This window comes from Globicephala melas, chromosome 9, assembly GCF_963455315.2.
Source record: "Globicephala melas chromosome 9, mGloMel1.2, whole genome shotgun sequence".
In the NCBI taxonomy this organism is placed as follows: domain Eukaryota; kingdom Metazoa; phylum Chordata; class Mammalia; order Artiodactyla; family Delphinidae; genus Globicephala; species Globicephala melas.
In genome coordinates this window covers 16,911,489-16,929,783 of record NC_083322.1, presented here as the reverse complement: position 1 = coordinate 16,929,783, position 18,295 = coordinate 16,911,489, and positions in this window count along the sequence as shown.

The window sequence follows — 18,295 nt, the reverse complement described above, 5'->3', positions numbered from 1 at the left end:
TTTTCGGGGGTTTTTTCTTGTTCCTTCATCTGGTACATAGCTTTCTGCCTTTTCATCTTGTCTATCTTTCTGTGAATGTGGTTTTTGTTCCACAGGCTGCAGGATTGTCGTTCTTTATTCTGCTGTCTGCCCTCTGGTGGATGAGGCTATCTAAGAGGCTTGTGCAAGTTTCCTGATGGGAGGGACTGGTGGTGGGTAGAGCTGACTGTTGCTCTGGTGGGCAGAGCTCAGTAAAACTTTAATCCTCTTGACTGCTGATGTGTGGGGCTGGGTTCCCTCCCTGTTGGCCTGAGGCAACCCAACACTGGAGCCTACCTGGGCTCTTTGGTGGGGCTAATGACAGACTCTGGGAGGGCTCACACCAAGGAGTACTTCCCAGAACTTCTGCTGCCAGTGTCCTTGTCCCCATGGTGAGACACAGCCACCCTCTGCCTTTGCAGGAGACCCTCCAACACTAGCAGTTGGTCTGGTTCAGTCTCCCCTGGGGTCACTGCTTCTTCCCCTGGGTCCCAGTGCGCACACTAGTTTGTGTGTGCCTTCCAAGAGTGGAGTCTCTATTTCACCCAGTCCTGTTGAAGTCCTGCAATCAAATCCCACTAGGCTTCAAAGTCTGATTCTCTAGGAATTCCTCCTCCCTTTGCCAGACCCCCAGGTTGGGAAGCCTGACGTGGGGTTCAGAACTTTCACTCCAGTGGGTGGACTTCTGTGGTATAAGTGTTCTCCACTCTGTGAGTCACCCACCAAGCAGTTATGGGATTTTATTTTACTGTGATTGCACCCCTCCTACCGTCTCATTGTGGCTTCTCCTTTGTCTTTGGATGTGGGGTATCTTTTTTGGTGAGTTCCAGTGTCTTCCTGTCGATGATTGTCCAGCAGCTAGTTGTGATTCTGGTGTTCTCACAAGAGGGAGTGAGAGCACATCCTTCTTCTCCGCCATCTTGGTTCAGGGCCGGTTCTCAGTAAGTTGGATAAAATGGTCCAGGTCTTCCCATTAACAAAGCCTGATGGGCTCAAGTTACCCACAGAGAGAAATAAAAGAAAAAATTTGTATCTCAGAAAATATAGTGGCTGTGACTATGGCACATGGGACTGACTTGAATCAAATATAGAAGATGATTAAATTTTTTGGGTAGTGCCAAAATATCTACCAGTAAGTGCTAAAGGCAACTGTGAATGAGACTTAAAATGACCCTTAGGCCTCAGCTTTCTGTGGTCAGGAAGTAGTCTGAGAAAGCTGCTCAAAATCTAAGGAGGACTTATTCTTTCTGCTCACTTAATATAAGAACATGGGGGGATGATTAAAAAGAACTTCCCTAGAAGGTGGAAGGTCAGCCTAAGGATCACAGAAAAACAATGCAATGGGGGAGGGGAGCCTACCGTGGATCAGGACTGGGGCCTAATCAAGAAACATTCCCCACACTAGTGGAGAGGATCCTTGCAATTTCTGCCTGGTAGGGTTCCACAATTGCCATAGACCAGTGATTGCTATCTCTAGCCCATTCTTCACCATTTCAAATGGGAACATTTATGTCAGTTATCCTGTTCCTACTCTGCCATTATCTATTAGGTATGGGGTGCGGCACAGACTTTTTTTTACCTCATATGTCTCCAGATCAAGAGACGATACAACTAGACTGTGAGATCCTGGACTTTGAGCTTGATACTGTGATAGGATAAAACTTTTTGTGTTATTGCTCTAGAAGAGAGCATAAATATATTTTGCATGTGGGAAGAAAAGTAACCCTAATATCTGATGATCAGGGTGGACTCTGGTGGTCACTAGTCTTGCCTGCTCATGCTGCCTCTTTTGGAGCACTTTCTGGCCCCCTAGTGATTGGGTAGGGCTATGTGACTAGTTCTGGCAAACAAGTCATGAACGTAAGTGATATATCACTTCTGGGCCAGAACTTTTTTTTTTTTTCCCACCATGCAGTGCAGTGTGGCTTGCGGGATCTTAGGTCTTTGACCAGGGACTGAACCCAGGCAACAGCAGGGAAAGTGTGCTGAGTCCTAACCACTGGACAGCCAGGGAATTCCCAAGAACATTCAAACATTTAATTGGCATTGTGAGTTCCTCCAATATACTTTTTCAATAGGGTGGCAACCCTCAGCCTGAGTTCCTGAGTAACTATGAGAAGCAGATTCCCCTGCCAACCTGTGATAGACATGTAATATCAATGAGAAATAAGTCTTTTGTTTTAAGTCACTACAATTTTGGTGGTTGTATATTACTGCAGAATAATCTAGCCTATCCTGAATAATACCTATTTATTGTCTGCCATTTGCATTATAAAGTAGGCCTAATGAGAACAAGAATCTTGTCTATCTTGCTGTAAGTTATATACCAGATATTTATCACTACACTGGCTCATAGTAGGTGCTCAATAAATATTTCTTGAATTAATACATGGGTGAATTCTCTTAGCATAATTAGGGACCTTAATTTTAATTAACCAAGATTCGTGCCTGAAGAGTCACCTCACTTTTGCATGATGATGAACCAAGATAATGCCAGCAAACAGGGCCTAAAGAGTTTTCAAAACGAATTTTGAGGTTGCTTCAAAATACACACAGTAAGAATAATCTTAAGTAGGGCCATGACAATTTTACCTAAGGCCACGTTCTTTAATTTCCATTTAAAAAGTACCACATGAACGCATGCTTATTTTTTAAATTTTAAGAAAACATCCCTGTACATAGAGTAAAAAAGTGAAAATACCCTTTCTTGCAGTCTCTGATCTCCCTCTTACGTCATTCCACTTACTTTCCCATAGGCAAGCACTGACAGAGTTCAGCAGAACTGGTGAACTATGGTATGCACTTTAAATTCGAGATAGTAAAGCATATAAAAATGGATTTATAAGATTATTGTGATACTGTGATTTACAATTAGAAATATAGGGGCTTCCCTGGTGGCGCAGTGGTTGAGAGTCCGCCTGCCGATGCGGGGGACACGGGTTCGTGCCCCAGCGTGGGAAGATCCCACCCACATGCCGCGGAGCGGCTGGGCCAGTGAGCCATGGCCGCTGAGCCTGCGCGTCTGGAGCCTGTGCTCCGCAACGGGAGAGGCCACAGCAGTGAGAGGCCCGCGTACGGCAAAAAAAAAAAAAAAAAGAAAAGAAATATATATTTGGTCTTTGTCTCTGACACAGAGCTCCTGAAACCTTTGGAATTCCCTGAGCGGTGAGAGCTATAAAGGTGAATTATATTATGTTAATGAGATGACTTTGGGACCCCACCTAAGGATGGGGGCTGGTTGCCAGGAGAACCAACCATGTGATTAGAGGGTTGGAACTTTCATCCCCACTCCCTGACCTCAGAGGAGGAAAGTGGGAGCTGGAGGTTGAATCAATTGCCAATGGCCAATGATTTAATCAATCGTGACTCTATAATGAAGCCTCCATAAGAACCAAAAGGATTAGGTTCAGAGAGCTTCTGGGCTGGTAAATGTGTGGAGGTGCTGGGAGAGTAAGCTACCTGGAGTGGGCTTGGAAGCTCCATGCCCTTTCCCTACACCTTGCCATATGCATATCTTCCATCGGGCTGTTCCTGAGTTATATCTTTTTATAATAAGCTAGTCATCAGGTAAGTAAAATGTTTCTCTGAGCTCTGTGAGCTGCTCTAGCAAAGCAACCAAACCTAAGGAGAGGGTCAAGGCATCCCTGATTTATAGCCAGTCAGTTAGAAGCACGGATAACAACCTGGGCTTTCAACTGGCTTCTGAAACTGAGGGGAGCGGGGCAGTCTTGTAGGACTGAACCCTTAACCTCTGGAATCTGATGCTATCTCCTGGTAGATAGTGTCATAATTAGGTTGAACTGTAGGACGCCCAGCTGGTATCTGAACATTTCTTGTTGGTGTGGAGAACCCCTCTCTCACCCTCCCCCTACCTCCTCCCCATATACAATGGAATTGGATACAGAACCCTTAATTGTGTGTGTGTTAATTATACCATTCTCTGAGTTATGGGAGTTTGGTTGATTTCTTGCTTTCTTCCCTATACTTTCCTGTATTTTCTAAGTTTTCTATCAGCAAATATTAATTTAAGAATCAGAAAAATAAAATTACTTTTATTAAGTCATATATCTAGGTAGAGCAGAACTTATGTCCAATTCAATTAAATGAGTTGCAGTCATTGTGATAAAACAAAAGTGTATAAAGTGAGGTGACAAGAAAGAGTAATGAGGTGGACATAGCTTTATCAGATATTCAAACATAATATGAATTCACAACAAATAATTAATTCAATAAATATGCCTGACACTGTTTGGAGAATTGAGAAGAAAGTGGGTACTAAAACAGATAAGATACCTGTTCTCAGGGAGATAAGTAGTCTAGTGGAGGATAATAAACAAGTGAATTAGTAAGATAATTTAGGTAGTATTTAGTGCTATGAAGAAACTAGAGAAAGGTGTTATAATAGTGAATGCTGTTGGAGGGGGGCGACGTTAGTTAGATAAGGTGGTGAAAGGTAGTTTCTTTGAGAGCAGAATATTTGAGCTGAGACTTGGATGAGAAGGAGTGAACCACTTCTGTAGGGAGAGCATTCTAGGCAGAAGGACCAGCAATTGCAAAGGCCAAGACAGGTATAGGCTTGGCAGAATCAGGGATTGGGTGTGCTCAGAGAGTAGGTATGTGTAAGTGAATAGTCAGGGCAAGTCCTAACAGTAATGTGGACTTACTGAATGTGTTGCAGGGATTTTCTTGGAGGAAAAGAAAGTCTGACCTGCAGAATATTACTGACAAACTTTTCCACTGTGGTAAGGACAGTGCAGTGCTACAATGCCACTAACATCACCTAGAAAGTCTAATGAGTATAAAATTCAGTTTCCTATTTCTCTTGCTTCCCTCAAGTTCTTATTTAGGTTATATGCCTCAGGTAGATTCCACGTCATGAAGAGTTAATATCCTTAGAGTTAAACAGTTTCAAGATGAGGTTTCAGGGAGCCCTGTTCTTCACCATGCCCTGATTATGTGCTCTAAGATTAACACATGGTATCAGCACTGAGTTCCAGGCAGCAGGTGCTGATGACTGAGAGTCCAAGACCAAAGTTGGGCCAGGGGGCAGCATACCGACCATGCTGTGTGTGCTTATGTGTGGGCGAACGGGGATGGCCATGAATCTGGGAGGTCATAACATTTGGGCTGGGCACACAACTCGAGTTATCAGTATGGTGCTAGAGCTGTCTAGGTGCCTCCACTTCAAAGGATCTAGATTCATGTTTAGAATGGGAGTCATCTGAACTTGAACAGCCTCAACCATTTTAGGAAGATGGTGAGTTAACTTGACCAAACAGAGAGGTTTAGTTTAGAGACAAGGGAAGATCCTGACTTACCGCAGATGTTTATTTGTGAGAATTTACTGAGATAGTTAAAATTTTTCTTTGTTCTGAATTATGTTTCACTTTATATTTAATTATTAAAGGATAATTTATTGTTACTGCCTTGGTTTATAGAAGCAAATATATTGTTATAAACAAAATACAATCAGTTGGAAAGGATGCTGTTTTTCCTTTTATCAGTCCATACCTATGTGGATCCTAGCGCCGGGCACTATGACTCGCCTTCGGCAGTACTTGAATTTTCAGGCACATCCCTGGGTTGAGATGAATCGTCTCTGAGGTGTTAATTTTGCAATCCTGAACCTAAGATAGAAAAGGCAAATGTCATGCTGCCACAAGTGACAGCAATTGCTGAAATGGACCCTTAGGGAACTAGACGACACAGGATGGATTAAGAAACACAGATTTAGCTTGCAAAGTCTGCCACATTGAGTTGAGTTCATGACACAACTAATGACCTCTTAAAGGAAGAGCTGAAATCTCACTGGACTATTAAACAAAAATCTGCCCTCAAGAGCGGCATCAGTAGATGGCCAGTGCTGACTGTGGTAACAGGATAGAGACACAGCATAAAGTCTGATCATATGCATCAAGAATAATTTCCAGAAACAGGCTTGTAGCTGCAGGGAAGTGAATTTTCCATTCAAGACACACACATCAAAATATCTGCATTTATAGCATTCCTGACTGAATAATGCTGAAATGTCTTCTTCGTATATACTTACTAAAGAATACATATAGGGGAGAAGGAATCAAATTTTATAAAATTGAAAGTTGGTTTACTAGTAGAGACAAATAGACACTAATGTGTGTAACTGGATGGTTGACCCCCAGGATTCACTTTGTTGTGAACAGACTCACTCATTGTGCAGTCTCTGGAGTAGTGTTTCATGCTGCTGTCTCTGGGCAGTAACTCGGGGAGCAACATGATGAGGGGAGAGGATGGGTCTCCATGACCTGCTGCTCAAAAGGCTCTGTCATCAACAGTCGACTCATTAATACCTTCCAATGTTTACAGCCAAAGGACTGGGATTGTCCTTTATGCCACTCATTTCTTTATAGCTTTCCTTATGTGGCTGGTTTTCCCATCTAATAGTGGAGGACAGAGGCAATGGGGAACTCAGGTTCTTTGGGAAAGCTTCAAATGCTTAGATACTGAGTGACTCAAGGCCCTCCAAGGTAAATGGATTATTTCTGCTAAGTTTAGAGAAACTTACTAAGGGAAAAGGAAGACAGTAATTCAAACATTCATGAGCTGTGTTTTCATAACATAAACTATCCAAGTCATCAATAAAGAAGTTTTATAAACGTTAAGACTAACACAAATATTACACACCAATCTGAATGACACATTTATGTTTATTTTCTATTGGTTGGAGTAAATTTCTGTTTCAAAGGTTATAGAATTTTGTTTATTGTTTGCTCTTTCTTAGATTTATTTGATGCCATTTTCCCCCCAAACCACAAATCATGATTGTTCCTAAGAGAAAATATAGCATTTTGTGGTGATTCATTTTATTTTCTATCCCCAGGTATCTTAGAGTAAAAATCCTGAACCATCTATAATTTTTTTTCCTACTAGGTTTGGGGAGGGTCCAATTGCAGTGTCATCCATTCTCCGCTCTTCAAAACATAACTACGTAGATTCACTGCCGATATAGGTAGGAACAAGGGTAACAAAAAAGCATGTTACAGATATGCTGATTTTGTCGCTAAAAGCAAATGTTTAACTGGCATGCTGTGTGACATCCTAAGCAAGGAGGCCTACACAGATTAACCACAGGGGAGTAAGGTATGGAAAAGAGTTGGCGAGGAAAAGAATAATAATGGCAAAAACATTCTACTGTTTCATAGATTATTAAATGCTTTTACTTTATTTTATCTGAGCATCAAACTCCCTTGTGAAGTTACTTTTATTATATTATCTTGCAGGTGTGGAAATGAAGTAGGGAGAGCTTGTATGACTTTCCAAGGCCACGTGAGCTTTAGGTGGAGAAGCAGGATGCCCATAGAGGACTATACTGTTCAGAGAAACAGGGGGGCAGATGTGCACCTTTGGTGAGAACAGGAGTTAAGTGTGTTAAATCTCAGGTTCAAATACACATAATTGAGTGTTTCAGAAAAGGCTCAAACCCAAGGAGTATTTACTGGGGTAAATTTGTTCAAAGAATTTTCAGAATGGAAGAGCAGGCGGTAACATCATTTACTACAGTTCAAGCGTGAGGATGAGCTCTGGGGTGACCACTCAGAAAGAATCTTGCTTCTTCAAAGACCTGAGAACCAGAAGAGATCTCTAGCCAGGAAGAGAAAGGACTAGGGAGTGAAGAAGGAAAACTGGAAATGCCTACGAAAGTCATTGTGTTCACATTAGGATTTCTCAACCTGGGCATTATTGACATCTTGGGTGGAATGATTTTTTGTCTGTCGCAGGGAGCTGTCTTGTTCATTGTAGGGTGTTAAGCAACATCCCTGGTCCCTACCCACTAGATGTCAGTAGCATTGCCCCTCCCTGTCCCCAGCTGTGACAAACAGAGTATCTCCAGACATTACCAAATGCCCCCCAAGGGGCAAAGTCGCCCTGGTTGAACCATTATTTAAGATGAGCCAAGCTGGGACTTCCCTGGTGGCGCAGCGGTTAAGAATCCGCCTGTCAATGCAGGGGACACAGGTTCGAGCCATGGTCTGGGAGGATCCCACATGCCGCGGAGCAACTAACCTCGTGCGCCACGGATACTGAGCCTGCGCTCTACAGCCTGCGAGCCACAGCTACTGAGCCTGTGTGCTACAACTACTCAAGCCTGTGCGCCTAGAGCCCATGCTCCGCAACAAGAGAAGCCACTGCAATGAGAAGCCCGCGCACTGCAACAAAGAGTAACCCCCACTCACTGCAACTAGAGAAAGCCCGCGAGCAGCAACGAAGACCCAACACAGCCAAAAATAAATAACTAGATTTATTTTTAAAAAAAAGAAGATGAGTCAAGCTGAATTAGATAATGAAGATTTAAACTTCAATTTTACCAACCTGCACATGAATCGTATCTCAGCACTTTTCCACACTATTGTAAAGTTCCAGATGCTGCATACAGCCAACTGCCCTGAGGAGCCTGGTCTTCCTTCGGCTGTGTCACCACCACAGAATTCAAGTCTCATAGCCCCCACGTGGCTGGCGTGGGCTCTCAGCTGGCACCATCTGACTGATGGAGGCTAGGTCTCAGAGAGATGCCAGAATAGCAAGGATATAGTATCTTCTTCTTCTATGGTTGTGGCTAAGCCTGCCTCCTTCCAAGATTCATTAGAAGGGGAATTTCTAAAACATAAGATGAGCATTCCAATGCTGGACTGCCAAAATAATTTTTAAAGGAGAATGTCCATTAAAGTGGTCATTAATGATTTCTCCATGATGAGCATGTTTTTTTTTTTTTTTTTTTTTTTTTGCGGTACGCGGGCCTTTCACCATCGTGGCCTCTCCCGCTGCTGAGCACAGGCTCCGGACACGCAGGCCCAGAGGCCATGGCTCACGGGCCCAGCCACTCCGCGGCACGCGGGATCCTCCCGGACCGGGGCACGAACCCGTGTCCCCTGCAACGGCAGGCGGACTCCCAACCACTGCGCCACCAGGGAAGCCCAATAATAACTTCTTGAGTGCTTATTCTCTGCCAGGTACTGTTCAAAATTCACCACATCTATTATCTCATTTAATCCTGACAACCGTCCTATGAGCAAACTGAGTCACAGAGAACTTATAGACTCAACTGGGAAAATGCAGAGTTGGGCTTTGAACCTGAGCAATCTGATGTGAGGGCCCATGCTCTTAACGGTTATCAAGTAGAGACCGGCCTAATTTGGTAAGAAGTTTCCTTTTCCATTGCTCTTTTAATTTTTCATATTTCCTCAGGGAAGGATCCCCTTATCTTTTCTTTGATCACTTCAAGAGACTTTACCCTGCACAGTGAGAAATAAAAGTGCTACACCTGGCAAAACCACTCAGCCAGAATGGAGTCTTCATTCATTCACTCATTCATCCAGAGAACACTTAATAACCACCTGTGGCAGGCAGACCCCCTCAAGTGGCCCCTAATGATCTCTGCCTCTTGGTATTCATGTACTTGAGTAATCTTCTCTCGTTGCTTGTAGGCTGGCCTAGTGACTTGCTTCTAACCAACAGAATGCAGCAAACGTCATGAGATGTCACTTCCACGATCAATTTATGTAAGATTGCAACTTCTCTCTTGCTCGCACAATCTCTTCATTTCCTTCTTGGCTTGAATGTTTGATAAATTGAGCTGAGATGGAATAAGCTGCCATGTTGGGGAGGCCTACATAGCCAGGGACTGAAGGCAGCTTCCAGGCAACAGCCAGCTAGGAGAAGACTCTCCTTCTAACAGCCCTTAAAGAACTGAACTCTGCCAACAACGATATGAGCTTGGAAGCAGATCCTTCCCCAGTCAAGTTTTCAGGTTAGACCCCAGCCCTGGTCAACACCTTGACTGCAGAGCTGTGAGAGACACTGGAGCAGAGCATCCTGGTTAAGCCATGCCCAGGGTCCCTGACTCACAGAAGCTGTGATATAAATGAGTGTTGTTTTAAGCTGCTGAGATTGTGGTAATTTGTTATGCAGAAATAGATAACCGATACCGTACCATTTTTGGGTCCAGCACTTTTTCTAGGTAGACCGGATCCCTGCCCTCATGGAACTTATGAAAGAAATGAACATAACTTCAGGTAGTTATTAGTGCACTGAGAAAAAGAAAATATGGTGATGTTATAGAGCTGTACATGGGACTGTTCATATTAACATAAATTAAAGTTAAATAAAAGGAAAAATTCAGTTCCTTAGCTCGGTAGCCACATGTGGCTTGGGTCTTGGCTACCATATTGATCAGCACTGGTTTTAGGACATTTCCAACATTTCCATCCCAGGAAGTCCTGTTGGGCAGTGCTATTGTAGAAAATGACTGGGAGAATGAGGGACTTCTTTAAAATGAGAAGCTAGAGAAAGCTTCTCTGAGAGAGAAGTATTTAGGCATGACCTGAGGATGTATAGAGAGCAAAAGAACAGCCACCTTGAGTGGCCTGTCCATACAGGTGTGTTTGAAGACAGTATGGTGGGAGCTTAGCAACACAGGAGGAGAGGAGTAGTAGAAGTCATAGGTAAGGCAGGAGAGGGAAGCTAAGGGGCCAGTAAGATCTCATGTCCAGAGTCAGGAGATTGGATTGTATTCTAAGTGCAGTGGGAAGCACGGGAAGTCTTAAGTAGGGGAGTAATATGGTGTGATTCGTGTTCATGCTCTCAGTAGATCACTTTGATGCGTGGAGAATTGATTGTCAGGGATAACAATCAACAAACGATTAATGGGGGAAATAGGTAGGTCATTTAGGAGACTATTGCAGTAGCCCAGGTAGTCCAAGTGATTACAGACTGACCAGGGGAGAGGGATGGCTGTTGAGGTTGAGAAATAGATAAGGGATCTACTTTAGAAGTACTGTTGTTTTTTAAAAACATAAATTTATTTATTTTTTGGCTGCGTTGGGTCTTTTTTGCTGTGCGCGGGCTTTCTCTAGTTGCAGTGAGTGGGGGCTACTCGCCGTTGTGGTGCACAGGCTTCTCACTGCGGTGGCTTCTCTTGTTGCAGAGCACGGGCTCAAGGTGCGTGGGCTTCAGTAGTTGTGGCGCGCGGGCTCAGTAGTTGTGGCTCATCTTCTCTGGAGTGCAAAGCTCAGTAGTTGTGGCGCACGGGCTTAGCTGCTCCGTGGCATGTGGGATCTTCCAGGACCAGACGTTGAACCCGGGTCCCCTGCATTGGCAGGCAGATTCCCAACTACTGTGTCACCAGGGCAGTCCCTAGATGTACTGTTGATAGGACTTGATGGATTCGATGGGGGAGGGCATGAGAAAGGGTCAAGGACTTTATCTGCAATTATGATTTGAATAAAAGGTTGGATGGTGGTAAAGATAGGGAAGATGGGGTAGAACAGGTTTGGAGGGCAAAGATGAATGTCTCTCTTCTGGTCACATTAAACTTGAGATGCCTGTTGAACACCCAAGTGGTGAGGTAGAGCAGACCCTTTGTTAGATATGCATCTGGAGCTCTGGGAGGTCAGAGCTGGCTATATAAACTGGAGTCACTGCCATATCAATGCTACAGAAAACCACGGAATTGAAGGAGATTACGAGGGAAAGCATGGATGTAGGACTGAACCCTCAGGGCACACCACCATTTGAAGAGAAGGAAGAAAACAGAAGAACATTATGTATACCACACTGTCCAGCTCTCCTTTTCCCTTCTTTATTCCATAAGGAACTGGATTAGTAGTAACAAGATTAATTCCTAAAATGGAGATGACTAGACTTTTGTGTAACAATACCTATCTGTTATTTAGAGAACAAAACTGGGGCCTAGAAGTGGTAGTAGGAGGGAAAGAAATTAACTTACAAGAAAGAGCCAAACCATTTCTCACGTAGGTCTAGAAGGTCTACTCTCCAATCTTATTTTGTGCCACACCACCCGTGGCTCACCAAGCTCTAGCCGCTGTGGTCTTTCAGACCCTCAAACTTGCTAATCTTTCCCACCTCTGGGATATTTGCTCCTTCCTCCTTCCTCTGCCTACCTCTGGTTTCTTGACCACTCTACCTATAGTAAGGTCCCTATGTTTTTCTATCTCACCAATAGCACTTATTACAGTTGACATTATTTTACTTTTTAATTGCCTCTCCTGATAGAATATAATCTTCACAAACGAAGAGACCAATTGGTGTCTTTTTTTTACCTTTGTATCCTCAGTGCTTGGGGGTACGTACTGGTTGGATAAATAGCCTCAGTGCCTGGGGATAAATATTTGTATGAACGAATTTAGTTATTGAACGTTAGACCCTAAAAGTTGTTTAGGAGGTAAAGCTGCTCAGGTCTACGGTGTAGATATTTTGATTCTTGTTTTACAGATGAGACTACAAAAGCTGAGAAAAGCTGAGTAATTTGGTAAAACTCACACAGTGACAAATGGTAGAGGCAGCGTTTGAAGCCAGATCCAGGTATCCTAAGACGTGTGCCGTAGAAGGTTGCAGGAAGATGGGCAACATGGAGCAGTACGCAAACAGTGAGGCTGCACTGCCCTCTGAGTGGAAGAACCCAGGAGGGCTGCTGGTTTAAATAGAGTCAGGGCCTGGGCTGAGTTTCAAAGGGGCAGCTCTGAGATGGACGAAGCATGAGATATGGGTTCTACTGCTGAATAGGGCTGTTCCAAAACAAGATGGGGAGGAGTGGGAACCAGGCCTTTTCTTGGAAATAAGGCACAAAGGAATCAGATAAGCAAGTCATTACTAGTTCACTAGTCAGTAACCAGGCAGACTCCTTCCTGTCACCTGGAAAAAATAGAGGCACTGCAGGTATTAAGAACTGTGGTAGATAGACTCATGATTTTTAGGGGGGCAGTCATCCCTCATGCATGTATATCATGTTTATTATTATATATTCGTGAGATTATTTGATTCGTGTTTGTCTCTCTGTAGATTCCATGAGGGCTGTTTCTTGTTTGCTTTGCTCAGGGTTGTATTATAATGCCTAGAGTAACAGCACTAGCAGAGACCAGTAGATATTTAATGAGTGAATAAAAACAAAAAATGATAGTAATACTAATAGGAACACATCGGGCATATGCTATGCACCAGGCACTCTTCAAGTATTTCACGCATATTAACTCAATTACATCTTGCAACAACTCTATGAGATAGGTACAATTATTTCCCACATTTTATAGGTGAGGAAACTGAGGTACAGAGAGGTTAAGTCACCCAAGGTCACAGCTAATAAGTGGCAGAGTTGGGAATGGAAGTTGTTCTAGAGATGGTGCTTTTGCCGCTTGGTTACATTATCGCTAAAGGAATGAACTTATGCACAAATGATGGTTCTAAGGCCCATCCGGCATCCCTACTTTTGGGCAGGGAGCATGCTAAGGCTATTTTTGAAGTCGGATTTTTCTTTTGAGGATGAAGATATCCTGTCTACCTGGTCTTTCGTTAGTTCCATGAAGGGAGCAGTTTGGCCTGCAGATAACTAGATGCACAAAGCAAACAGCTGGATGCAGCTAGAATAGGACAGGGCCTGGCAGGAGGGACATGCTGCAAATAACAGCAGACGTTGAGTAAGGAAATTCTGAGAATTTAGTTCAGGAATAGTGTAAAGTCAGAGGAAATGGGGGTGGGTCACCAAACATGTGGGTCAGAAGGACCCTACGGGTATACATTGAACAGCATTTCCTAAATATGATTTTTTTTTAAAACCATGAAATTTTTAAAATTTAAAAATTTAAAAATTTAAAAATTTAAAATTTAAAAAACCATGGTTTTTTAAAAACCATGAAAATAAGATACAGGATGAAAGAAATTATAAGTTAGCACCAAGATGAACACATATACATTTATTTCTTGGTTATAAAAAAGAAAACCTTGGATTAAAATCTACACTTAAAAATGTTATAATAGGGCTTCCCTGGTGGCGCAGTGGTTGAGAGTCCGCCTGCCGATGCAGGGGACACAGGTTCGTGTCCCGGTCCGGGAAGATCCCACATGCCGCGGAGCGGCTGGACCCGTGAGCCATGGCCGCTGGGCCTGCGTGTCCGGAGCCTGTGCTCCGCAATGGGAGAGGCCACGGCAGTGAGAGGCCCGCGTACCGCAAAAAAATCCAACCAACCAACCAAACAAACAAAAAAACAATGTTGTAATAACAGAGTACAACTAACTGTAGGTAGGAATATTATATAATCACTGTGTGGTCTTCTTGTGGTTTATGGAATAATGGTAGAGCTTAAGGTCCAATGCTTTTAAAGTTTATTTTTCTTTTTTCTATGACTATGCTTCTATTTCCTAATCTATTACTGACCCTGAAAGTTTTACCTGACAAACAACCATTTAAAATAATATAATTTAGTCTTCCACATTACTCTGAAACCAAATAAAATGAAAACAATTATTTCTTAAAAAGCAATTGCATATTTCTGTGCTTATTACTTGCTCCACATATATTATAAAAGTTGAGTGCTTTATGTTAGAGAAGTTAATCTGAAATCATTCTTAGCTAAATTCATTGTTCTCTGTACTTGTTAGAACATGTAAAATAAAATGGTAGGAACATTAAAGTTAGAGCATTTTTTTGGTATGCTTGGCAAAGTATGAAAATTAACATTTGAAAATTACTTCACTATGTTGACATTTTATTATTGTTTAGCCATAATAAAGGGGGAAATATGAAAATATTCCAGATGGTTATAGCTTAATAAAGGAGAAAATCATATAAACACAAAGCATAATAATAATAATGTTCATGTAGGATTTTGAGAAATATTTTTCACTATATTATTCTTATTGAATACTTATAACAACTCTAGAAAGTTGATAACATTATTATTTTCATTTTAGGTTTGAGGGAATAGATTCCACGGAATAACTTACCCACAGTAGTAGATGGGGAAGGTGGAATTAGAATGCAGTTTTCTGACTTCCAATTCTGTATAATTTTCATTCCACAAAGCTGCCTCTGTGTGGAAGAGCAAACAGATTTGGATCTCAACAATGAGTTTAAGGTGATTTTAGAATTTTCAAAAATAAGTGTTTTGTAAGCGGGTGTAGATATTTGGTTTGCTGTCTAGGGAAACTGTCAAAAGTGGAAGTGCGTCCTTCCCAGCCCAGGTACGTTTTACTCTTTCCAGATAGAAGACACAGAGCCACAGCCAGACGCTCTCTTCCTTAATGAGAAGCATACTTTGTGAAGTGTGGTGCTTTGCATAAACTCTGGAGGCAGACCTGGGATCCAATTCTCAGTTCTGTCGCCTCCTAGCTAAGCAACCTTGGACAAGCGAATTCACTCTTCTAAAACTCAGTTTTCTCATCTGCAGAATGTGGATGAATAAAGTACCTATATGAAAGTATTTTTTATGAAGGAAAAATGAAATAGTTTAAGTAAGGGACCCAACAAATCACATTAAGTATATTATTAGCTACTATCTTAATGTCCCACGTTTGGGGGTTAAAATGCTCCCAAAGAAAGTAAATTGAGTGCATGCAAGATTTTGATAGTTTACCCATTAAGACATGATCTCAGCAAATTGAACAAGTCCAAGTCCAAATGTGGATGAGCATTAGTCATGTGACTTCCAAATTTCCTGAGGATACTAATTCAAATATTTTGTCCCATTGTTCCCATAAGTCAACTTTTTTTGACTCAGTGGATATGGTCACTATAAGTCTCTGAAAGGAAAGTCTCCCCTGACACACAGACAAGAAGGTGAACACGTGGCTGGCTTCTGGCTGAAAAGGTGCAGAGGACAAAACAGGTAAGTAGTTGGGGGCTAGTGTGAAATTTGAGCAACTTCCAATATTGACTTTCTGGCCTTAAGCTGGGACTATTTTGAGTAACTGCTGATTCGCTCAATGTATCATAAGGAGTTTCAGCAAGATTGAGGACAATGGATTTGTTTTTACTATGGTTAATTAGGTAAAACAAGTTTTAGGAACTGGATATTATTTGGAAAATGTTGCAATGGGTATTTTTTACTCATTGATTTGCATATACGTATCAATATATTATTTATTAATAGAAGCAATTTGCACTGTTGACTCCTTGGTGGTTTTTTTTTTAGTATGCTTATTATTTGAATCAAAAGACACCTTATAGTTATATCCCTAGATACTGGAGACTATGTGCTTCAGGACAATGAAATGTCCCCAAGAGAGCACTGAATCTCTAGGCACTCATTGATCCATTTGGACACAGTTAACCCTGAGCTCAGGCCCTGGGATTTTGGGGTGGAGAGAGCGGCGTTTGGAATTTCTGGGTTGATTTGTACTGCTATCATATTGATGAAATGTCTTGATTTTTCTTTTCCAAATAAACTCATTCTTTAGATTGGAGAACTGGCTAAACTGAAAAAGCCTTCCATAGATTGAAATGGCATGAAAGACAGTTTTTCTTTTAGCTGTTCAGAGTGATTACTCTTTATTCACTCATCTATAGATAAAATGTTTTCTGGGAAATGGACATATTTTGTATCTGCATACATCCCACTCACTGCTTTGTACTCACTGCTTGTCAGATTCATCTGAAATAACTTCACATTACACACCACATTTTAGGATCTGGGTGGGATTTGAGGAGAAACTATGACATATGGAAAATGGCTGAAAAATTGAGGGTGTTTCACTTGGAAAAGAGAACTGAAGTTATGATCATTGTTCTTAAATAATTGCAGTGCAACCCTTTATACAGAAGCAGAAAACAAAACTAGAAACAATGAGAAGTTGTCTTTGGGCCCAATGTGTGATTTTATACGATGGGAATTCTCAGGATGGAGTGGGTCCCTTTGAGGGGTGGAATCTGGACAGTTAGCATTCTGTCCCTGCTTAAATGATGTCTTTTCAGAGGGGCTCCTGAACTGGCTTTCGCTTTGGGCAGGATGGATTGGTTTTAAGACGTGTTTTAACTCATAGAATCTCTGATTTCACAATCTTTAAGAACTAATCCTGAAAAAAGATGCCCTGAGAACTCACTGTATGACGTGGACCAGTCCTGACCCCTCGCTGGCCTCTAGATCCCTAATCTGCAAAATGAGATGGTTGGACACAGGATCAAGGTACGTTCCGTGGCCCTGAAGCTGTGCCCAGCTTGAAATGTTGAGTAGAAAGATTAGAAGCTGCCACCATGTTTTACCCTTCACATATGTTCTCATGTTAATGTTTTACTGGTTCATAAAACAGTACCAATCTTCTCATTCACATGTAAAAAATTTATTAAAGTGGATAATCCAAGTTGTAGGAATGGTTTCCTCCCATAAGAAGCAATGATGTCATTATCATTTGGAAGGAAGACAAAAATGTAATCTCAAAAATCTTGAGATTGATTTGGTCCTCGTATAAAACCATTTGACGACCGTTGTACTAGATGATGTTTATGATCTCTGCATCTTGAATATTGTTTCTAATTCCCTCACTGCTCTTAGAATAATAGATTCTAAGATTAGAAATTTGAAATTGTTGGCACAAGAAGCTTCTACCTCTAGATCAGTCATTTCCTCTCGGAATCCAGCATTGGCTGGATCTCAGGAGAGGCTATCGAAGGAACAGAGGCAATTTCTCTTCTAATTGCAGGAGGGAATACATCTCTCAGAGTACAGAGGAGAACGAAATAAAATTGAATGTGTACTCCAAGTCTTTTCAAAGCACTTACTTTCTCAGCAACCAGAATCATCCCCTCCCCAAATGAATGTCCTAGTAATAAAAGCTTTTACATAGGAAACTGATTATTTCCAGTAGAGGTAGCTAAAAATTAAAAATCAGATTCTAAGTTCCCTGAGAACAAAGGCCTCCCTACTCTATTCCTGGAAAGTAACATAACTTGGCAGTTAGTAGGAACTCAATGATATTTTGGTGAATGAACAAATGAATGAATGAATGAATGAACAACGGAGTGAATAATTTTAAATAACTTTTCCCATCTATACTTCTAATGATGAGAGAGCCCCCTGCTGGAAGAATGGATATTCTATACACTATCTATAGCTATGTGCAGTGTACTGAAAATATTTCAGTTAATCAGTCCTGTTTCTAGACCAGGTCACAGAGAAAGGGTGGCACCTTATCAGACAGAATATTGTAAAAAGCTCTGTGAAGAATCACTGGATAGAATAGGACTCAGTTTGTACTAACTGGATATGTTGTAGGTCAAACAATGGATTTCAAAACTGAACCTCATATACCAAAACTTTTGATATGATGTTACAAACCTATAACCTGTAATATGCATAATACAAGGAGCTGTAAGCATCACTGTCAAATGAAATTTATAATCTGATAGATACACACATATATTTATGCAGCACAAAATTATATATAATATATATAAAATATTCATGCTGCATAATGACTATGCAAATAATAAACAATTCATGAAAATCACTTGGTATTA